The sequence below is a fragment of the Rhinoraja longicauda genome, chromosome 30 (assembly GCF_053455715.1).
Source record: "Rhinoraja longicauda isolate Sanriku21f chromosome 30, sRhiLon1.1, whole genome shotgun sequence".
Classification (NCBI taxonomy): Eukaryota; Metazoa; Chordata; class Chondrichthyes; order Rajiformes; family Arhynchobatidae; genus Rhinoraja; species Rhinoraja longicauda.
This window is the reverse complement of record NC_135982.1, coordinates 20200357-20222871: the sequence shown is the minus strand read 5'-3', so window position 1 is coordinate 20222871 and position 22515 is coordinate 20200357. Positions and strand designations below refer to the sequence as shown.

The following is a 22515-nucleotide window of genomic DNA, read 5'->3' as shown; positions in this document are numbered from 1 at the left end:
AGGCATCAACAGATGACCTCAGGGAGGGTGGAGACCATAATGGCTCATTGTTGGCTGGGGAAGATGTGGGGAAGATGTGCTAACGACAGGGGTACAAAGATGCGAACAGTGAAACTAGTAGGATGACTAAGGTTGGGTCAGAGGGCAGAGAAGAAAGGAATGCAGGAGTTACCTGAAATGAGATAAATCAATATCCATACTGCTGGGTTGTAAGCTGCCCGAGTGAAATATGAGGTGCTGTACCTCCAATTTGTGTGTGGTAAAATTCTTAAGGGATTGGACAGGCTAGATGCAGGAAAAATGTTCCTGATGTTGGGGGAGTCCAGAACCAGGGGGTCACAGTTTAAGAGTAAGGGGTAGGCCATTTAGGACTGAGATGAGTAAAAGCTTTTTCACCCAGAGAGTTGTGAATCTGTGGAATTCTCTGCCACAGAAGACAGTGGAGGCCAATTCACCTGATGTAGTCAAGAAAGAGATAGATATAGCTCTTAGGGCTAACGGAATCAAGGGACATGGGGAGAAAGCAGGAGCGGGGTATTGATTTTGGATGATCAGCCATGATCATGTTGAATGGTGGTGTTGGCTCGAAGGGCCAAATGGCCTACTCCTGCACCTATTTTCTATGTTTCTATAGCTCACGTTGACAGTGGAGGAGGCCCAGGACAGATAGCTCAGTATAGGGATGGGAAGGGGAGTTAAAATGTTTGGCAACTGGGCCAAGGTGGACTGAGTGTAAGTGTTCAGCAAAAAGATCAGCAAGTCCACGCTTGGTCTCACTGATATGTAGGTGCTTTCAAGGTGTGGTTGTCACAAGGCAGTGTCCGAGATGTACAGCATGGAAACAGGCTCTTTGACCCACTTTGCCCATGCTGACCAAGTCGGCGTATTGTACGTCCCATTTGCCTGCAACAGGGCGATATCCCTCTCAACCCTACCTGCCCACACAACTATATAAATGCCAGTTTAACGTGGAATCATGTTCGGTACAATCATAGTGGGCCGAAGGGCCTGTTCCCATGCTGTACCGTCTTGTGTTCTGTGAATGACACCGCAATGAGTATGGAGACACCAGAGGCTGCAGATGCTGAAATCCTGAGCAAAAAAAAAACCAAATTGCTAAAGGGTCATGAACAAAGAAAAACAAACTTTTGACCTACTGAGTTCCACCAGCCGTTTGCTTTTTGATCATCACAATTATAACTGATGCAAAATGTGCACCAGAGGCAAATGAGGTGTAAGTTATTGGATTAAACTTCCAGAATGAACAATCTAGTGTAGCCAGTTGTAATCAGATGTCAGTCTGAAAATAGGCAGTTCGAGAGATGACACAACTACATTTCTAAACTGATATTTTTGTTTCGAAATGAATGTTCAATGGATTACTATCTTGTAGTGCTATAAAGAGGATTTTGGTAAAATGGAGTTTGAAAGATTATTATTTATTATTATTATTATTATTATACAAAGTTAATTTTTAAAAGTTTTTAGTGTTAGAAATACCATGCAGAAACTGGCCCTTCGGCCCACCGAGTCCGCGCCGACCGGCAATCTCGCACATTAACACTATCCCACATGCACTAGGGACAATTTCCGATGTTACCTAGTCGATTGGCCTACAAACCTGTCTGTCTTTGGAGTGTGGGAGGGAACCGGAACACCCGGAGAAAACTCACGCAGGTCAAGGGGAGAACGTACAAACCTCATACAGACAGCACCCGTAGATAGGATCAAACCTGGGTCCCCGGTGCTGAAAGGCAATAATAACTCTACCGCTGCGCCACTGTTCCTGAGAAAAAAATATTCAGAAGAAATTATTATTATAATGAAAGTTTGGAAGAATGAACGAATCTTACATTGAAACATGTAAGATTTTAAGACGGCCTGCCCCCAGAGCAGATAACATTTCCCTTGATTTGAGAGTCCGGAGCTCAGGGTCTTGTTTTAAGGTAAGAGGCAAACTATTTGGTACTGAAACAAGGACTGACATTTTCTCTCAGTGTCATTAGAATTCTCAGTCCCAGGGGATCAAAGATGAAATTGTTGAATATTTCAAGAAGAAGGTTGAGAGATCTTTGTCCATGAGGAGATGATGAGAGGTGCAGCTCGATAATTATCTTATTGACCGATAGTGCCGGCTAGTTAGGCCCATTGTGAATTCCAACACCTATTTCTTGAGCTTTCGTGTTGCTGTAGAGCTCTGTGGACCAGAACCCCTGGACTGTGTACCTGTTGTTTACACCCCATTCTTTCAAACTCCATTTTACTCAAATCATCTTCATAGCAATCCAAGGTACTAGTCCATTGGCTACACTGTCAGCTGCTATGCCTTGGTGTGATCAGAATTTGGATACTTCATAGCAGAGAGACAAGCCTGTGAAAAAATATCCCAGGTACCATGCAATCTCTTCTTTCCGACTGCCTTGTTAATGCGTATGTGGTTGGTGATTGTTCAACAAAGGAATATTTTAATTATGAAGAACAAGGAACGTGTTCTGCATAGTTTACTATTGATTTTATCCTGTTGTCTGTGTTGCTAATTAGTAGTAGGCTGACAGAAGTTGTTATGCTTGTTTTCTGCCTAATAACATAGGCTTTGCTCAGATCAGCTGCTGATGGATATACAACGTTATTAAAAGTAGATGACGCTTTAACAGAAGTGAATCAAGCCCAAAAGACTTCCACCAACATCAGTTGGGTGAGATCACACCCTGACCTACATTCCAGTTATGGCCAGACTTCTCTTCATAACACTGCTACTGTATCTCTGATTATCTCTTTGTCAATGCTGGGTCCACACCTATTCCTCACCCACATCCCGCCCTTCTTATCTGCTTATCAAAGCAATATCTTTGTAAATTACTTTAGTTTAGTTTAGTGATACAGCACTGAAACAAGCCCTTCGGCCCACCATGTCCGCACGGACTTGGTGGGCCAAAGGGCCTGTTTCCGCGCTGTATCTCTAAATTAAGCTAAACTAAACTAAAGTTGTCTTCACCCATCTCCCCTGTGCTCGCTGGCCGTTGCAGCCCTCTCATTAAGTAACAGCACAACTCTAATATTTACCCCAGCCTTGCCTGACTTACCTATTCACACCATGCTCATGTAAAATTTCACTCCATTGCCATCCATGGACTTGCTGGGCTCTATCCTTGACTTTGTACAGATGGCCAAAGGCAATTTTCTAACCCTATGTTTCCAACTGCAGGTGAGATCTAAATAAGAAGCTGTAAATATCCAAGGAGCTGTAAATATCAAATATTGAATAATCACAGAAATTCAAGAGCAAACCCAGGGAGTGGGCAGGCAAATTATTCGTCAACTTGAGGGACTACCTGAAAGAATAGAAAGTGATATGCAGTGCACATACCTTTAAGCCATCAATGGCAAAGATGTTTTGGCAGCATTAAGACAATTGCAGGAAGCAATAGACAATAGACAATAGACAATAGGTGCAGGAGTAGGCCATTCGGCCCTTCGAGCTAGCACTGCCATTCAATGTGATCATGGCTGATCATTATGGACGACCTCTAACAAAATGGAAACCATTTGAACCTCTGACATTATGGCCACAAAAACACACCTCCTTTTTGCAAACACACTGTCTTCACACTTCCCCCAGACATATTTGCTTTATAATTCCTTCCATCTAGTTTAGACCCCCTTGGTAAAGTGAATAATTAGCATTTCAACAAGAATTTTTTCTGTGAATTGATGTTTGCAACGGAAGGCAACTAAAATATTTATAATTCATTTTATCATGCACTCACCATTGCCCACTGCAATTACTAGAAGTGTACACTAGCAGGGTGAGTAGGGGATTAGTAGTAAGTGTCTCTCTTACTCAAGCCAGTCCCTGGTGAACTGTGCTGAATTAATATATTGTTTCCAGCTGTCCTTTTAAATTTCCTCATGTCACAAAGATGAGTAAATTACAGAGCAAGGGAGAGAAGCTAATGTATATACTATTCATAAGCAGAGCCAACCATATCACTGTCACCTTCCACCATAATACTTGTAGTGCCTAGTCTTGTTGTGAATTAAATACCAGCGCCATGCAATGTACTGGCACATCAACTGGAAATCAGCCCAATGCCAAGAATTAATTTCAACATGAAACAATGTACAACACCGCACCTGGAGTACTATGTGCAGTTTTGGTCTCCAAATTTGAGGAAGGATATTCTTGCTATTGAGGGCGTGCAGCGTAGGTTTACTAGGTTAATTCCTGGAATGGTGGGACTGTCATATGTTGAAAGACTGGAGCGACTAGGCTTGTATACACTGGAATTTAGAAGGATGAGAGAGGATCTTATCGAAACATATAAAATTATCAAGGGGTTGGATACGTTAGAGGCAGGAAACATGTTCCCAATGTTGGGGGAGTCCAGAACAAGGGGCCACAGTTTAAGAATAAGGGGTAGGACATTTAGAACGGAGATGAGGAAAAACTTTTTCAGTCAGAGAGTTGTGAATCTGTGGAATTCTCTGCCTCAGAAGGCAGTGGAGGCCAATTCTCTGAATGCATTCAAGAGAGAGCTAGATAGAGCTCTTAAGGATAGCAGGGTCAGGGGGTATGGGGAGAAGGCAGGAACGGGGTACTGATTGAGAATGATCAAGTCAAGTCAAGTCAAGTCAATTTTATTAGTATAGCACATTTAAAAACAACCCACGTTGACCAAAGTGCTGTACATCTGATTAGGTACTAAGGAAAAAAAAGAAAAATACAGTAGCACGCAAACAGTTCACAGCGCCTCCTCAATGAGCCTCAAACGCTAGGGAGTAGAAATAGGTTTTGAGCCTGGACTTAAAGGAGTCGATGGAGGGGGCAGTTCTGATGGGGAGAGGGATGCTGTTCCACAGTCTAGGAGCTGCAACCGCAAAAGCGCGGTCACCCCTGAGCTTAAGCCTAGACTGCGGGATAGTGAGTAGCCCCAAGTCGGCCGACCTGAGGGACCTGGAGTTAGAGAGGGGGGTTAGAAGATTTTTGATGTAGGGGGGGGAATGTCCATTTAGGGCAGATCAGCCATGATCACATTGAATGGCGATGCTGGCTCGAAGGGCCGAATGGCCTACTCCTGCACCTATTGTCTATTGAAATGAGCAAACCATGAGCTACTCATGTCCACCAAGATTCACAGCAATACGCTAAATCACAGTATGTGTAGGAAAACAACTGCAGATGCTGGTTCAAATCGAAGGTAGACACAAAATGCTGGAGTAACTCAGCGGGTCAGGCAGCATCTCAGGAGAGTAGTAATGGGTGATGTTTTGGGTTGAGACCCTTCTTCAGACTAGATTACAGTGATACACAGCATGGAAACTGGCCCTTCAGCCCACTGAGACCATGCCAGCCATCAAGCATCCATTTTATTCTTCCAACTTCCCCATCAACTCCCCCAGATTCTAGGATTTCCGCACAATTTACAGTGGCAATTTACAGTGAGCATTCAACCTACCAACCTGGACATGGAGTTTTTGAGGACATTTTCAACCTCTCATTACCGAGGTCTGAGGTTCCTGTTGTGATATTGCAAGGACTACTTTGTTGTATCACAAGGACTACTTTGTTTGCCCGTGTAGTAACATGTATATAAGAGAATGAGGTGATTTGGTGGTCACTCTGGTTCCAGGTGGCCGTGGAATAAACAGCCTGGATTTAAGCTCCAGCTTTCTAACCTTTTAACACGTGTACTTGTGGTCCGTCCAGAGTCATAACAAAGGTATAACAGATACCGGACTACGAAGTACAACAGTTCCCACCTGCTTTAAGAGGGCATCAATAATACCGGTGCCCAAGAAGAATAAAGTGACGTGCCTCAACGACTATCGTCCAGTGGCACTAACGTTTGTGGTGATGAAGTGCTTTGAGAGGTTGGTTATGATGCATATCAACTCCTAGCTCAACAAGCACCTATCTTTAAACAAATCATCCTTGCCCCTTGTGTGGCCTCCTGAGATGATATCCCTTGCCTTGTTTGAGTGGTTTCCCCACCGGACTCTGCCCCTCAATTTCAGCAGCAGAAGGACTCAAGATTGTGATCACAGAGCCTTGGGTGTTGGCAAGTCCAAGTCCCTCTGAATAATCCCAGAATGAGTAGGTCAACCTATGACGAGCGTTTGTCGGCACTGGGCCTGTACTCGCTGGAGTTCAGAAGAATGAGGGTTGGACCTCTTTGAAACATACAGAATAGCGCAAGGCTTGGATAGAGTGGATGCGTAGGATGTTTCCACTGATGGGAGAGTCTGGGACTAGAGGTCATAGCCTTAGAATTAAGGACGTTCTTTTAGGAAGGAGATGAGGAGAAATATCTTTAGTCAGAGGGTGGTGAATCTGTGGAATTCTTTGCCACAGAAGGCTGGGTGCGAAGTCAGTGGATATTTTTAAGGGAGAGACAGATAGATTTTTGAATAATGCAGGTGTCAGAGGTTATGGGGAGAAGGCCGGAGAATGGGATTAGGAGGGAGAGATAGAGCAGCCATGATTGAATGGTGGAGTAGACTTGATGGGCTGAATGGCCTAATTCCACTCCTATCACTTGTGACCTTATGACCTCAGCACATACTCCTGCAGTCTGGAATGGGCCAGTTGGCACCATTCCCTGATGGACATCTTGCTGTGCTGGGAGGCCAATATGTTTCGGGCAGACCAAAGAGTGTCTTTCACTGAGTTTATAATCTTCCAGGAGCACTTGATGGCCATTGAATATTGATCTCAGCCATGGTGTCAATAAGGCTAATGACCATGACAACTGACCTAAATTGAGTGAATTGCTGTTACCTCCTTGGGGTTGGGCCATAAAATGTGTGTCTTCTTTGCAACTCTCGATCACTTGGATACTTTGTTGATGGAAAACACAGACAAGAGGGGAAAAAAAGCGTCCTCCTATAGCCAGGAATCAAGGTCGTCCCGTCAACGGAAGGTTAGAGGCCCCCGACCGCTGGAGGACAAAGAAGGGAGAGATTTAACTTTTTTTTCCGCCTTCCATCACAGTGAGGAATGCGGAGGAGTCACTGTGGTGGATGTTCATGTCAAAATGTAGTTTGTGTGTTCTGTTGCTTTCTATTGGTATGACTGTATGGCAAATGAAATTCCTCGTATGTTGCAAAACATACTTGGCTAATAAAGTATGATTATGATTATGATGATTATGTTGCTAAAAGTATTGTGCACCTGAGCTTTATAGTCCATTGCGCTTCCTGATCTATGCTGAGTTACCTAGTCTCAGCTAACTCACTGGAAGCTGGAATTGGTTTCTGCAGGAAGGTAAAATCATGAGAGGAATAGATCGTGTAGAATCTCTTGCCCAGAGTAGGCGAATCGAGGACCAGAGGACATAGGTTTAAGGTGAAGGGGAAAAAAATGAATAGGAATCTGAGTGGTAACATTTTCACACAAAGGGTGGGGTGGGTGTATGGAGCAAGCTGCCAGAGGTGGTAGTTGAGGCAGGGACTATCCCAATGTTTAGGGAACAGTTAGACAGGTGCATGGTTAGAACAGATTTGGAGCGATATGGACCAAACAAGTGGCACTAGTGTAGCTGGGACATGTTGGCCGGTGTGGGTAAGTTAGGTCAAAGGGCCTGTTTCCACGCCGTATTGCTCTATGACACCGTGAGGATATGGAATCAAGCATTCTTCTGTTTCTACTGACTGTTGGAAAAAGTCCATGTTTGGATGTTGAGTGTGAATTAGATTGGACTTGGCGTGAGCTCCCTGTGGTTAAGCTGTCTATTAATTCAAACTGTCTCGGCTCCAGTGCAGAGAATATCCACTTGGATGAAGCATCGTGTGATTCAGAAGGCCAATTAAAGCGCAAATTACTTTGATGAATGTCAAATATTGACGGTATGGGAAATTAACTCAAAATGTACTTTAGAGAGCTACACCAAGTAAAAAGTAGACACAAAACGCTGGAGTAACTCAGCGACACAGGCAGCATCTCTGGGGAGAAGGAATGGGTGACGTTCTTCTTCAACCTGAAACGTCACCCATTCCTTCTCTCCAGAGATGCTGCCTGTCCTGCTGAGTTATTCCAGCATTCTGTGTCTATCTTCGATTTAAACCAGCATCTGCAGTTCTTTCCTACACATCACGCAGTGTTTGGTTCTGCCGAGAAGGAAAAGAACAGTCAAAACCAGACTGGAAACATAGCGACTTTAACATAAGATGTGAAAGTATTCTATGAAATTGCATTTCTAATTAATTATGTCAAACTATTTTTCTTGTTCATGAACATGGAGATTCATTGAAGGAGAGAAATTGATCTCGCATGTTTACGCAAAATGATATTAATTGATGTGACTTAAGATGTTCTGCTTTGTTTATTCTCTTGGGTTTCGTCCAGTTGCTCCAGTGTCCTTACACATCCCAAAGATATGCGGGTTTGAAGGTCCAATGGCCTCTGTAAACTGTACATTGTCTCTAGTGTGTAGGGAGTGGGAAAGTGTGATTACATTGAACTAGTGTGAGTGGGCGATCGATGGTCAGCATGGACTCAGTGGGCCGAAGGGCCTGTTTCCATGCTGTATCTCTAAACTAAATTAAACTAAGAGATTGGATGGAGATACAAGAAACTATAGATGTTGAAATCTTGACAAAACACAAAGTGCTGGAGGAATTCAACTGGTCAGGCAGCATCTGTGGAGGGAATGAATGGGCAACATTTTAGAAGGGGACCCTTCTTCAAACTGAAGAAGTAGAGGGGAGAAAGCAGGAAAACAGAGGATCTGACCTGTTCTAAATCAGCAAGCAAGAATTTCATTGTTCCACTTAATTAAATGCTATTGATTCTCGACTTTCTCTTGCCTTGATGAAGACACGAGAGAATACAGATGTTGGAACCTGGAGGGGAAAAAAACCAAAAACTGCTGGAGGAACTCAGTGGGTTCTGTGAAGGGAAATAGACAGTTGATGATTCAGGTCATCTGGACTGGATGAAGTTTGGGCCAGCCTGTTCTTGCCACTCAGTTTAAATTAAAATTTCCAATGGCACCATCAGCATGTTCCATTGACAATGAGGAATTTGGACCAAAAGAAAGCCATTCACACCCTTGAGCCTGTTTTCCCATTCAATTAGATCCTGGCTGATCTGTGCGTTAATCCCTTTCTCAGTGTTTTCATTCTGTCATCCTAATTAAATTTCTTCCTCAATCAATACCAAACAAGGCCAGATTAACTTTTCATTCAGCTCACTGCTGCATATAAATCTTGCCTGGGGAGGAATGGTAGCTACACTAGCAAAAATCACCGAATTTTATCAGTAACTGACTTCGACAAGGTATTGAGACATTTTTTACACAATTTTAGAGATATATTGTGCTATTCTACAAAAACTAATGTCATTTATAATATAACATTCTCTTTACAAACACTAATTTAGAACAAGAGAACATCAGACTAAATAAAAACGGGAGAATTATTTCACAGGCATTTATTCACCAGTCATGTAGACAGTAATGTCATTACAATTAGTTACTATTGTTTGTTATAATTGGATTTTGAGAGTATTCAACTGAGAACTGTTAATAGACACAGAACGTTATTTTGCTTTGGCAAACTATTGTTGATTTCTATATTTTCTGAACTGTGAATTGGAGTTTAGTTTCCTGAATGTAATTCCTCATTTGATGCAAATCAGTGTTTATTACAACGCCCCGTTCATCTCAAAACTGTGGAACTGTAGTGGCAGCACGGTGGCGCAGCGGTAGAGTTGCTGCCTTACGGCGCTTACAGTGCCAGAGACCCGGGTTCGATCCTGGCTATGGGTGCTTGTCTGTACGGAGTTTGTACGTTCTCCCCATGACCGCATGGGTTGTCTCCGAGAACTTCAGTTTTCTCCCACACACTCAAAAGAAGGACAGGTTTGCAGGTTGATTGGCTTGGAATATATGTTAAAATTGTCCCTGGTGTGTGTCGGATAGTGTTAGTGCGTGGGGATTGCTGGCCGATGTGGACTCGGTGGGCCGAAGGGCCTGTTTCCCCGCTGTATCTCCAACCTAACCTAAACAAAACTAAACTAAACTTCTTCACACGATGATAATCTTCCTTTCCTTCTCCAATAGTTGAAAGCTCAAATTCTGCACTTCAAAATTAAAACCTAACCTTTATTGTCTATTCTTTACAACGATAGCTGGGTGTCCTTGTTCCTTCACCTTCAGTTCTCAATTATAAAATAAAATATTGTTTCCAATCTCTTTATCACAGTCGAGGATTACATTTCCCTTACTCTTTTGAGGGGGCGGTGGGGCAGTCAGCTGAGATTCTGCCTGAAACTAGAAGCATCATATTCATAATCCTTGGCCTTTGATTTTCACAATAAAAACTGGCTCACATGCCTTCTGATCACCCACAGGCTTAGAATCACCCATAACCTGATCGCAGACTCACAACCTAACGGAATAATGATTTCCTAACAGAACTACATCGCTCTCCAATGAATCTTCTAGCAGACCGAGATGCTCTTGTTATTTCCTCAAAGAAATTGCTCCATTGTCTTTTTTTTTTAACCTTCCTAGTTGAAGTGAAGGGGTAAAGGTGATTCGGGCCGGAGGCTTTTGATGCTTTGTGAGGCTTACATCTTCAGCGTAGGATTAATGGGAAGATACCGACACAAAGAAAGCAGGAAACCATGAACCCAGGAGTTGCAGCAGATAAATCCCTTGGATCAGCAAGCTACTGAGTGGCTGCTGTCGAGAAAACAAATAGGATATTGTGTTGTGTGAGGAGAGGAATGAAGAGCTGATCAAAGCAGCTCGTTCTGCTGCTGTCGAGAGCAGTGGCCTGGTTGTGTCAACTATATTGTTTCCTCTTCTCGAATGGTCAATCAAGGGGGGTGGGTGGGGGGGGGGGGAGGGGGATGGGTGGGAGTAGGGGGTTAGCTAAGATGGAGAAGGTGAGCAGAACCATTCGAATAAGCAGGGGATTAAGGGACAAGCCATATCCCCTGAGGGATCGAGGATGCCCTTCTTTCTGCACCCATGGTTCTGAGGCCAACATGGAGACCACAGATTCTTCCACCGACCGCAGGCCGAATGGATAGTTTGTGAAGATAAACACAAAATGCAGGAGTAACTCAGCGGGACAGGCAGCATCTCTGGAGGGAAGGAATGAGTGACGTTTCGGGTCGAGACTCTCCTTCAGACTTCATAGTTTGTGAGGAGGGATCTGCCACTTCGGCACGAACACAGATGCTTTTTCGTGCTTCCAAAGCAGGTCATAGTCATAGAGTCATAAAGTGACACAGGCCCTATCATGATTTTGTACACCTCTATAAGATCACTCCCCATCCTCCTGCGTTCCAAGGAATAGAGACCCAGCCTTCTCAACCTCTCCCTATAGCTCACACCCTTGTGCAGCACGGTGGCGCAGCGGTAGAGTTGCTGCCTTACAGTGAATGCAGCGTCTGAGACTCAGGTTCGATCCTGACTACGGGCGCTGTCTGTACGGAGTTTGTACGTTCTCCCCGTGACCTGCGTGGGTTTTCTCCGAGATCTTCGGTTTCCTCCCACACAAAATTGTCCCTAGTGTGTGTAGGATAGTGTTAGTGTGCGGGGATCGCTGGGCGGCGCGGACCCGGTGGGCCGAAGGGCCTGTTTCCACACTGTATCTCTAAATCTAAATCTAAAAATCTAGTGGTAAATCTTGTAAACCTTTTCTGAACCCTTTCAAGCTTGGCAATATATTTCCTATAACAGAACTGAACACAATATTCTACATGGGGTCTCACCAACGTCTTATACAAGTGCAACTTGACCTCCCAACTTCTATACTCAATACTCTGACTGATGAAGGCCAATGTGCCAAAAGCCTTTTTGACCACATTATCTACCTGCGACTTGACTTCAAAGGAACCATGCACCTGCACTCCTAGATTCCTCTGCTCCACAACACTCCACAGAAGCCTACCATTTACTGTGTAGGTAAATGCAACACCTCACACTTCTCTTCCACCGTTTTAAATTCCATCAACCATTCCTCAGCCCACCTGGCCAATCGAACCAGATCCTGCTGCAATCTTCCACAACCATCTTCACTGTCTGCAAAACCACTCACTTTTGTATCATCAGCAAACTTGCTAATCTTGCCCTGTATGTTCTCCTTGAGCTTCTCAAAACCATCCCAAATGCTTCTTCTCCACTTTGAGTTTTACCATCGCCAGGGATCCCATGGAGTTAATGAAGATGTGGCTTTACCTCAGGGAGACTTTGAGAACATCCTTCAATCTTTACCTTAGTTTTACCTGCAAATCCTTCCAGTGCGGAGCTGGACACTCAGAGTCTGAATCGGACATGTCACCAAAGCCCACAGGGTAAACTAGGGCCTCAGTTATGCAATGGGGCACCGGAACTGTGTGCAATACTCCAAATCAGTCTAACCAAAGTCCTAGAAAGCTACATCACGGGGCGGCACGGTGGCGCAGCGGTAGTTGCTGCCTTACAGCGAATACAGCGCCGGAGACTCAGGTTCCATCCTGACTATGCGCGCCGTCTGTACGGAGTTTGTACGTTCTCCCCATGACCTGCATGGGTTTTCTCCGAGATCTTCGGTTTCCTCCCACACTCCAAAGACGTACAGGTTTGTAGTTAAATTGGCTGGGCAAATGTAAAAATTGTCCCTAGTGGGTGTAGGATAGTGTTAGTGTGCGGGGATCGCTGGGTGGCGCGGACCCGGTGGGCCGAAGGGCCTGTTTCTGCGCTGTATCTCTAAATCTAAATCTAAAAAATCATGACTTCCTGAGTCTTATACTCAATGCCCCGACCATATGCTTTCTTTATCACTCTATCTACTTGTGTAGACACTTTCAGGGTTATATGGACTTTGACCCCAAAGTCCCTTTGTTCATCAAACACTGTTTCACTCTAAGTCACATGAGGATGGATAGGAGTAACACTTGAGCTTCTAGCTTAGTTTAGTGTAGTTTAGATACAGCATGGCAGCAGGCCATTCAGCCCACCGAGTCTGCACCAACCAACGATCACCCCTACACTACACATGTAGGGCAATTTTACAGAGGCTAATTAACCTAGAAGCCTGGACATCTTTGGAATGTGGGAGGAAACCGGAGAAAGCTCACGTGATTCACGGGGAGAACATGCAAACTCCATACAGACAGCACGCGTAGCCAGGATCGAACTCGGGTCTCTGGTGCTGTAGGGCAGTAACTCTACCGCTGTGCCATCGTGACGCCATAAAAGGGAAATAATAGATACCTGGCAGTTAAAAGCCAGCAGCATTTGCTCATTCTGAATTGTCCTAACAATGTCTTTGTTCCCTTGTTCCACAGGGCTTGCGGAAGATGACATTGGCCATTAGCTCCATTCTAAGACGGTGGCTGTGCCCACAATTTTCCTAGCAAGCCATGGCGGCCACTGCCGAGGTGATCACGTTTTCACAGTGGACCAGATGAATGAAGGAGCCTTAACAAATGGATAGATGGATTAGTTGATCAACAAGTGTAAGTTCCCTGACATTACTGAGATCTAATGTTGCAGCGGATAATGACAGATGCCTGCAAGAGTGGCACCTCTCAATTATAACGCAAAAAGAATCTAAAAGCAGAAGGGAATTATGCACGTCCATAAACTGTTGAATTTATGCAGTTGAAAATCTCTGCTTGCCAATTTCTAGGTTGCTGATTGAAAGCTTTCTGCATAGATCCACTGTGTATACCTGGCGTTTATAGTTTTAAATGTATTAAAACAGGCATAACATCCATCATTGAGAACATAGTTTAGTTTAGTTGAGTTTAGCTTGGAGATGCAGCGTGGAAATCATGCTTGACAAATCAAGGGGAAATCATGCTTGACAAATCTACTGGAATTTTTTGAGGATGTAACTAGGAAAATTGACAGGGGAGAGTCAGTGGATGTGGTGTACCTCGACTTTCAGAAAGCCTTCGACAAGGTCCCACATAGGAGATTAGTGGGCAAAATTAGAGCACATGGTATTGGGGGTAGGGTACTGACATGGATAGAAAATTGGTTGACAGACAGAAAGCAAAGAGTGGGGATAAATGGGTCCCTTTCGGAATGGCAGGCAGTGACCAGTGGGGTACCGCAAGGTTCGGTGCTGGGGCCCCAGCTATTTACGATATACATTAATGCCTTAGATGAAGGGATTAAAAGTACCATTAGCAAATTTGCAGATGATACTAAACTGGGGGGTAGTGTGAATTGTGAGGAAGATGCAATAAGGCTGCAGGGTGACTTGGACAGGTTGTGTGAGTGGGCGGATACATGGCAGATGCAGTTTAATGTAGATAAGTGTGAGGTTATTCACTTCGGAAGTAAGAATAGAAAGGCAGATTATTATCTGAATGGTGTCAAGTTAGGAAGAGGGGATGTTCAACGAGATCTGGGTGTCCTAGTGCATCAGTCACTGAAAGGAAGCATGCAGGTACAGCAGGCAGTGAGGAAAGCCAATGGAATTTTGGCCTTCATAACAAGAGGAGTTGAGTATAGGAGCAAAGAGGTCCTTCTACAGTTGTACCGGGCCCTGGTGAGACCGCACCTGGAGTACTGTGTGCAGTTTTGGTCTCCAAATTTGAGGAAGGATATTGTTACTATTGAGGGCGTGCAGCGTAGGTTCACTAGGTTAATTCCCAGAATGGCGGGACTGTTGTATGTTGAAAGGCTGGAGCAATTGGGCTTGTATACACTGGAATTTAGAAGGATGAGGGAGGATCTTATTGAAACATATAAGACAATTAGGGGATTGGACACATTAGAGGCAGGAAACATGTTCCCAATGTTGGGGGAGTCCAGAACAAGGGGCCACGGTTTAAGAATAAGGGGTAGGCCATTTAGAACGGAGATGAGGAAGAACTTTTTCAGTCAGAGAGTGGTGAAGGTGTGGAATTCTCTGCCTCAGAAGGCAGTGGAGGCCAGTTCGTTGGATGCTTTCAAGAGAGAGCTGGATAGAGCTCTTAAGGATAGCGGAATGAGGGGGTATGGGGAGAAGGCAGGAACGGGGTACTGATTGAGAGTGATCAGCCATGATCGCATTGAATGGCGGTGCTGGCTCGAAGGGCCGAATGGCCTACTCCTGCACCTATTGTCTATTGTCTATTGTCTATTGAAACAGGCCGTTCGGACCACCGAGTTCGCACCGACCAGCGATCCCCGTCCATTAACACTACCCTACACACACTAGGGACAATTTTTACATTTACCAAGCCAATTAACCTACAAACCTGTGCTTCTTTGGAGTGTGGGTGTAAACTCCGTACAGACAGCTCCCGTAGTCGGGATAGAACCCGGATCTCTGGCGCGGCAAGCGCTGTAAGGCAGCAACTCGACTGCTGCGCCACCGTGCCATTTCATAATAACGATTGTTTGATGAAGAAGGGGCTAGTGAAGAGTTAGTGTGGATGGACGGGAATGTAGAGCTAAGGCTAAAAATCAGATCAGCCACGGTCTTATCGAACGGAGGAGCAATTTGCAGGATAGAGAAGCCTTTCAAATTTCCTTTCAAAACTGATCTCACCGGCAACAGTGATAAATGGTCGTCGAGGACCAGATTGAAAATCGAGGAAGAATCTCTTCTGGCTTTATCTTTGGTCATGTTTGTAACAGATAGATGCCTTGGAGTCCTCAGGTGCTTTCATAGTCATAGCCAAAAGCTTTGCATTTTTGTTCGCAGTTGGCTTGGAGTTAAACTTGAAGTTTCAATAGACAATAGACAATAGACAATAGACAATAGGTGCAGGAGGAGGCCATTCGGCCCTTCAAGCCAGCACCGCCATTCAATGTGATCATGGCTGATCATTCTCAACAGTACCCCGTTCCTGCCTTCTCCCCATACCCCCTGACTCCGCTATCCTTAAGCGCTCTATCTAGCTCTCTCTTGAATGCATTCAGAGAATTGGCCTCCACTGCCTTCTGAGGCAGAGAATTCCACAGATTCACAACTCTCTGACTGAAAAGGTTTTTCCTCATCTCAGTTCTAAATGGCCTACCCCTTATTCTTAAACTGTGGCCCCTTGTTCTGGACTCCCCCAACATTGGGAACATGTTTCCTGCGTCTAACATGTCCAACCCCTTTCACTGCAAATCATAAAATGTTGTGATGTTCATTTTTCTCAACCAGTGAGCTGCCATTTCTAACGACACCAAGTATGGGTAGAATGTACTGTACCTAGAAATCCAGTATCCACTAAATTCAACAAATCCATGCTTCTCCAAATAAAGGAGAACAATTCCTTTCTCGGTCACCCAACTGGAACGTGATCAGAGTAATCATACGTTTGTTAAAATATAACAGCATAAATCCATTGCAAGCTTGGGTAACTTTAGTCTCTTCGTTGTACAAATTCAATTATGAAGCATCGTCGAAGTGTGATGATCGAAGTGAAGAGGGAGAAATATGAGATTAAATGTGGAATAATAGATACAATGAAGGGAGACACTGGGCTGCAATCTGATCAGCGAGTTCAAATTGTATCATAAATCATAAAGATCAACCTGCAGCACCATCGAAGATTGAATTATGGCTTTAACACAGTGACAGCTGTTGTTATTTTGCCCAATGCATACTATACAGATCTTTAAGAAACAGTTATTACACCTCCAACACAGTTATTTGATTGAGGTAATTTGACACGGCAATAAAGGCATGGGAGATAATTTTAACAAATGACTTGTTTCTGTTGCATGTATTTTGTACGGACTGAATAAACTTGCCATTGGTTAGATGTTGATATGACCCACAGGTCAGGAACAACGACATGTACATTGGCAATGGACAAGAAAGCACACCAACACCTCTAATCCCTTAGAAGGCTTAGGCGGTTTGGCGTGTCCCCAACAACTCTCACCAACTTCGACAGATGCGCCACAGCAAGCATTTTATCGGGATGCATCGCAGCATGGTTTGGGAACAGGTCTGAAGAAGGTTCTTGACCCGAAATGTCACCCGTTCCATCTCTCCAGAGATGCTGCCAGTCCCACCGAGTTACTCCAGCTTTTCTATGGTTGGGGAACAGCTCCATCCAAGACAGTAGCTTCCGTAGCTTCCCGATTTCCATCTGGTCTGGTCCAAATTCTGGAAATTGATGTTGAGTTTCCTCCGCTTTAGAGGGGAATACAAAAACCATGGCCGTTCCTCTCATTTGCTAGTCCCAGGCTTCCAGGTCACATTTCAATGAAACTGTTCACAATCATTTCTCAGGTTAATTTACCTGAAGAGGTGAAGAATAATTTGTTGCAAGATTTGAAAGGGGTTGTTTGGGAAGGGAGTGAACATAAAACACAACTGATGAGAAAGTAATCATCGGAGAACGAGAAGGAAGATTTATCTTAGAGATGCAGCATGGGTAAAGGCACTTTGGCCCACCGAGTTCATACCGACCATCGATCACCCATTCACACCAGTTTCATGTTACACTGCGGGAAATTTACAGAGGCAAATTAACTTACAAACCCGCACGTCTTTGGGAAGTGGGAAGAAACATGGAGGAAACCCACACGGTCACAGTGAGAGGACATGCAAACTCCGCACAGGCAGCAGCCGAGGTCAGGGTCGAACCTGGGTCTCTGGTGCTGTGAGGCAGCAGCTCTACCAGCTGCGCCACTGAGCATCCCATGTTATCAAGGTAAAATAATCCAGGCAGAGTTGAAGGGCGCAGATCAGTGGAGTGGACTGGGTGAGGAACAGAGGCGCATCTAGGGACAATGTGCAGGAAGGAACTGCAGATGCTGATTTCCACTGATGATAGACACAAAATGCTGGAGCAACTCAGCGGGACAGGGAGCATCTCTGGATAGAAGGAATGGGTGACATTTCGGGGTCGAGACCCTTCTTTTGTCTGCATGCAGGGTCAATATTTTCCAGGCAGCCTGAGAAAGGTAATCAATCACCAGTATGATATGTTCAGATGCATTACAACGATAAAAGCCCAAGAATCCTGGCTTTGGAGAGCGGGAGAAGGTAAAGAAAGTGTAAATACATTTTATATTACGAAATTTATTCCCAGTCGATCGTCAAAGTCAGTAATTTTTACAATTAAATTCTTACAGGCTGTTTGCAATTTTAGGTAAGCAAATAAACAGGGGATGTTAAGTCCCTTTATAATTGTGCTTGGGACTTCTTTAAATGAAGTTAAATGAAGTTCAGCTGTCTGAATTGGAGCAGTTTGAATGGATAAAACAGAGAGTTACCGTGGAGTGTTTCAGAGTGAAGACATGATGTGTAAATAAGGTCAGTCAAATACGTTGTCCACTTTTAAATTCGCTGGAGTGAAAGTAGATTGTAGTGGGTTGTGCTTAGAGCTCAATAATCCTCAAGTGTTACTCCCTATAGTTACTGAAGGTTACCACGGTAATCCCAGGGCCATTCATGGCCTGAGAATGTGAGGAATATAATGCAAGCAGGAAATAACGTGGGCAACTAGAAGGGCCATAAGTGGCCATGAAATATAATTGGTGAAGATAGACACAAAATGCTGGAGTAACTCAGCGTGGCAGGTGGCATCTCTGGAGAGCAAGTATGGGTGATGTTTTGGGTTGAGACCCTTCTTCAGACTGAGAGTCAGGGGAGAGGGATTCTAGAGATATGGAAGGGTAAGGTGTGAAAATGACAGATCAAAGCAGATGCTGATCAGGAAATGGAGAATAGTTCATTGTTTGCTGAGGGAAAGGTGATAACACAACATACAATTGGCAGCTGAGGGGGAGACCTTTTCACACCTTACCATTCTTCTTCTTGCGTTTGACGCAGCAGAAGTTATGAAGCTGCTTCTGCCTCTGCTGTCTCTGTTTGTTGTCATTTGCCTGACTGAGGTCAGTTGACAGGGCTCACCACGGGGAGGTCGACAACATGAGCCCCACCTTACCCTTCCATATCTCTGGACTCCCTCTCCCCTGACTCTCAGCCTGAAGAAGAGCCTTGACCTGAAATGTCACCCATTCCTTCTCTCCAGGGATGCTGCCTGTCCCTTTGTGTCTATCTTTGATGTAAATTAGTATCTACAATTCCATCCTATGGAATATAATTGGTGAGTTGGATTAAAGAAAATCCCAAGGCTTTTTATGTACATTTAAAACAGGAAGGTAACCAGGGAGGAAAAGGTAGGACTGCTCAAGGATAAAGGAGGAAATTTATGTCTGGAGTCTAAAATGTAGGTGAGGTATTGAACATGTACTTTGTGTCTGTGTTCACCAAGGAGAAGGGCATGGAGGACAGTGAAGTCAGTAAGGGGAAGGGTGGGAAGGGCCTGTTTATGTGCTGTATCTCTAAACTAAACCTAAGGTGGATAACTCCCAAGGCCTCATGGGATTTTGGGAGAGCTAAAAGAGAAGATTTGATGAAGATTGTATGTTTATTTTGGCCACAGAGGACTGGAGATTTGGTGATGCGGTTCCTTTCTTTATGAAATAAATTGGAGATAATCCACGAAATTATAGGCTGGTGAGCATCTCATCAGGTGTAGAGAAGCTATTGGAGAGGGTTCCTTTGGATAAGATTTAGTTTGGGCTAATTAAACGCAGTCAGTACGGCTTTGCCCATGGCATGTTCTTGTGAGTGAATGTTTTTTTTTGAGGAATTGATGAAAGTGATTGATGAAACAATAATGTTGACTGCATGAATATTAGTAAGGCATTTGATGAAGTCGCTCATGGTTGGTTGATCCAGAGGATTATATGATGCATGAGACCCATGGTGACTTGCTTGTTTGGATTCAGAACTGGCTTGCCCATGCATGCTGGAGGACTTGTGTTGAAGGGGTTTTATTTTTGTTGGAGATCTATGACCTGTCTGAGCTGTATCCTATACCATGTTTAGCATGGACACTGTGGGCCGAAGGGCCTGTTCCAGTGCTGCACCATGCTCTGTATTCACTCTGGACTGTCTTGCCTTGTTGATACTGCACCGACCGCCGCTGTTGGGCTATAAACGTGCAGTCCCTCATGCATGCAGTTGCAGATTTAAAATTTAGTTTTTGCAAGCAACAGTTTAAAAGATTTACCATCAGCAGCAGATTTTACATGTGGTGGGAAAGGATTCCAAACAGGGATGGTTCTGGGGTACAGCGAGTAGTGGAAACAGTCTTTGTTGGTCTTGATGGTTACATAATTCAAGGATTGGTTTAGTTGCGTTCCTGGTCTGTTGAATGCTCCACTTGTGATCTGTAGGGAAATCAGGAACTGGTTGGTGCTGAGTTAGTTGGCTGAACCAGTTACTACATTTGGCTGTGGATGATCAGCCATGATCACAATGAATGGCGGTGCTGGCTCAAAGGGCCGAATGGCCTCCTCCTGCACCTATTTTCTATGTTTCTACATTTGGCCTTGCCGATTCTGGGCTAATAAAAAGAAAAATAATAATAATAATAATAATAATGCATTTTATTTATATAGCGCTTTTCATATACTCAAAGACGCTTTACAGAGATTTAGAGAACATAGGGAAATGAATAAATAGATAAATAAGTAAATAAGTAAACGAACAGAGAAAGGAGACAGAAGGTGAGGTGACCTTCAGTGGTTGAAGGCAGTACTGAACAGGTGAGACTTCAGCGATGTTTTGAATGTGGTAAAATCACTTGGTTGTATAGATACTCTGTGGCTCTTCTGAATTAAGGCCGTCAATTTAATGCTTTGCGGTGGGTCCACTTCCCCCAGCGGTCAGGGGAAAGTACGTAAGCCTGCTACAGAAGGCCAAGATTTGCTCATCCCTCTGGGACAAGGGTTCCCAACCTGGGGTAAATTTACCCCCCCCAGCGGGTAAATCTTGCCTACCCAGGGGGTAAATTCGTTGATTCTGGATTTGTACTTTTTCTTTCAATGATAATTTAAAAAAAAATGTATTTAGTTTCGAGGTAGAAAAGGTGTTTGATGTGTTCTCACTGATTGGCTGTGCTTGGTTCTGGTACACTGGTATCTGTTCATGATTAGTTGTTCATAAATAAGTGAAATAACATTGATGTGCTATTATTATTATTTGAACTTAAAATAATAATGTTAAAAACAGTATTTTTAAATTTCCCCATTGTCGGTTGCTTTTATGGTAGAAGTGTAAACTCAAATTACTGAACAAAACAGGGTGGGGGTAAATTTACTTTCGAAAAGTTGCCTGGGGTAAATGGGACGAAAAAGGTTGGGAACCCCTGCTGTGGGACATGCCTACTGCCACCATCTTATTGTTTAGCCCATTTGGCAAGTTTGCTATTTAATGCTCTCCTTTTTCCTCCCTTGCCCAATCTCTCTAACTTTTCTCTGGTATGTCATATTTGTACGAAGTACAATTATTCCTTTAGCACCTCATATTTCGCCTGGGCAGCTTGCAGCCCAGTGGTATGAACATCGACTTCTCCAACTTTAGATAGTTTCTCTGTCCCTCTCTTCCCCCCCCCCTTCCCAGATCTCCCTCTATCTTCCTGTCTCCACCTATATCCTTCCTTTGTCCCGCCCCCCTGACATCAGTCTGAAGAAGGGTCTCGACCCGAAACGACACCCATTCCTTCTCTCCTGAGATGCTGCCTGACCTGCTGAGTTACTCCAGCATTTTGTGAATAATTATTCCTTTAGGATCGGTGGGATTGTTATCAACTTGTGTTGTTAATTACTGCCATGTTTCAGTTGCACATTGACTGCCATAATTAACAAGAGATGTTTCCCTTGATGACCCTTGTCTGGGTTATAGAATATTTCATTTTACAGTAAAGCTACCAATAGTGAAGTTTAATTTCTAAAATATTACACGGCCAATCTCATCGTAGAATTTACAGCTACTGGTTTCAGATCACTTTGTAACAACTTAAATATTGCTGAATTACTGGCCAAATCAGGGCACCTGGTACGTATTCTTTGGAGACGCCAGCTGTTAAATATGCTTGGAAGGCCCACATCCTCATTAATTCAGGGAACAATCAATTAGACAAGATCATTGCAATATGAGTATTGAAAAGCATTTGAGAAGAGACGAGTTGAGTCAAGACAAGTTGAGTCAATGCATCTAATTAAGGACCTAGTATTGAGCATGGCTCTACTTTCCAATTGTTTTGGTTTGGCACTGCTGGTTTAACAGGCATCAGGCATTCCCTTGAATGCAATGGACTGCCAAATTGTCACTCTAAATTCAGTACTTATTGCAGCTGCTCAATTTAATTCATTGTGCAGGAAAGAACTGCAGATGCTGGTTTAAATCGAAGGTAGGGACAATGCTGGAGTAACTCAGCGGGACAGGCAGTGACTGTGGAGAGAAGGAATGGGTGATGTTTTGGGTCGAAACGCTTCCTCAGACTCTTAATTTTAATTCATTGTTTGTCAACCCCTCAAAGATTGTCTTCACGGTTTAATGTAACATCCATTGCCAGTCAAATAGTCTTTTTTTGGGGAGCATATAACAGATTTTTAAATATCTGACTGTGCTTTCAGCAACAGCATCAAAGATAACAGAATATCTGACCTATTTCCTTGGTGGTCTCTAAGCATTTCACACAAGCCTTTGCAACGAGTAACTTACTACTTATGACCCAGAACAAGGTCTTTTGGACAGACACAAAAGAGCTGGAGTAAC

At 44.0% G+C, this 22515-nt stretch overlaps 1 long non-coding RNA gene across 1 annotated transcript in view; it reads left to right on the top strand.

The window, feature by feature from the left end:
• Positions 1 to 22515, top strand: part of LOC144608081 (uncharacterized) — a 102782-nt gene that overhangs the window by 32364 nt on the left and 47903 nt on the right. Inside the window, exon 2 of the long non-coding RNA XR_013549166.1 lies at positions 13283 to 13453. This is a non-coding gene — a long non-coding RNA (uncharacterized LOC144608081). The remainder of the gene's footprint in view (positions 1 to 13282; positions 13454 to 22515) is intronic.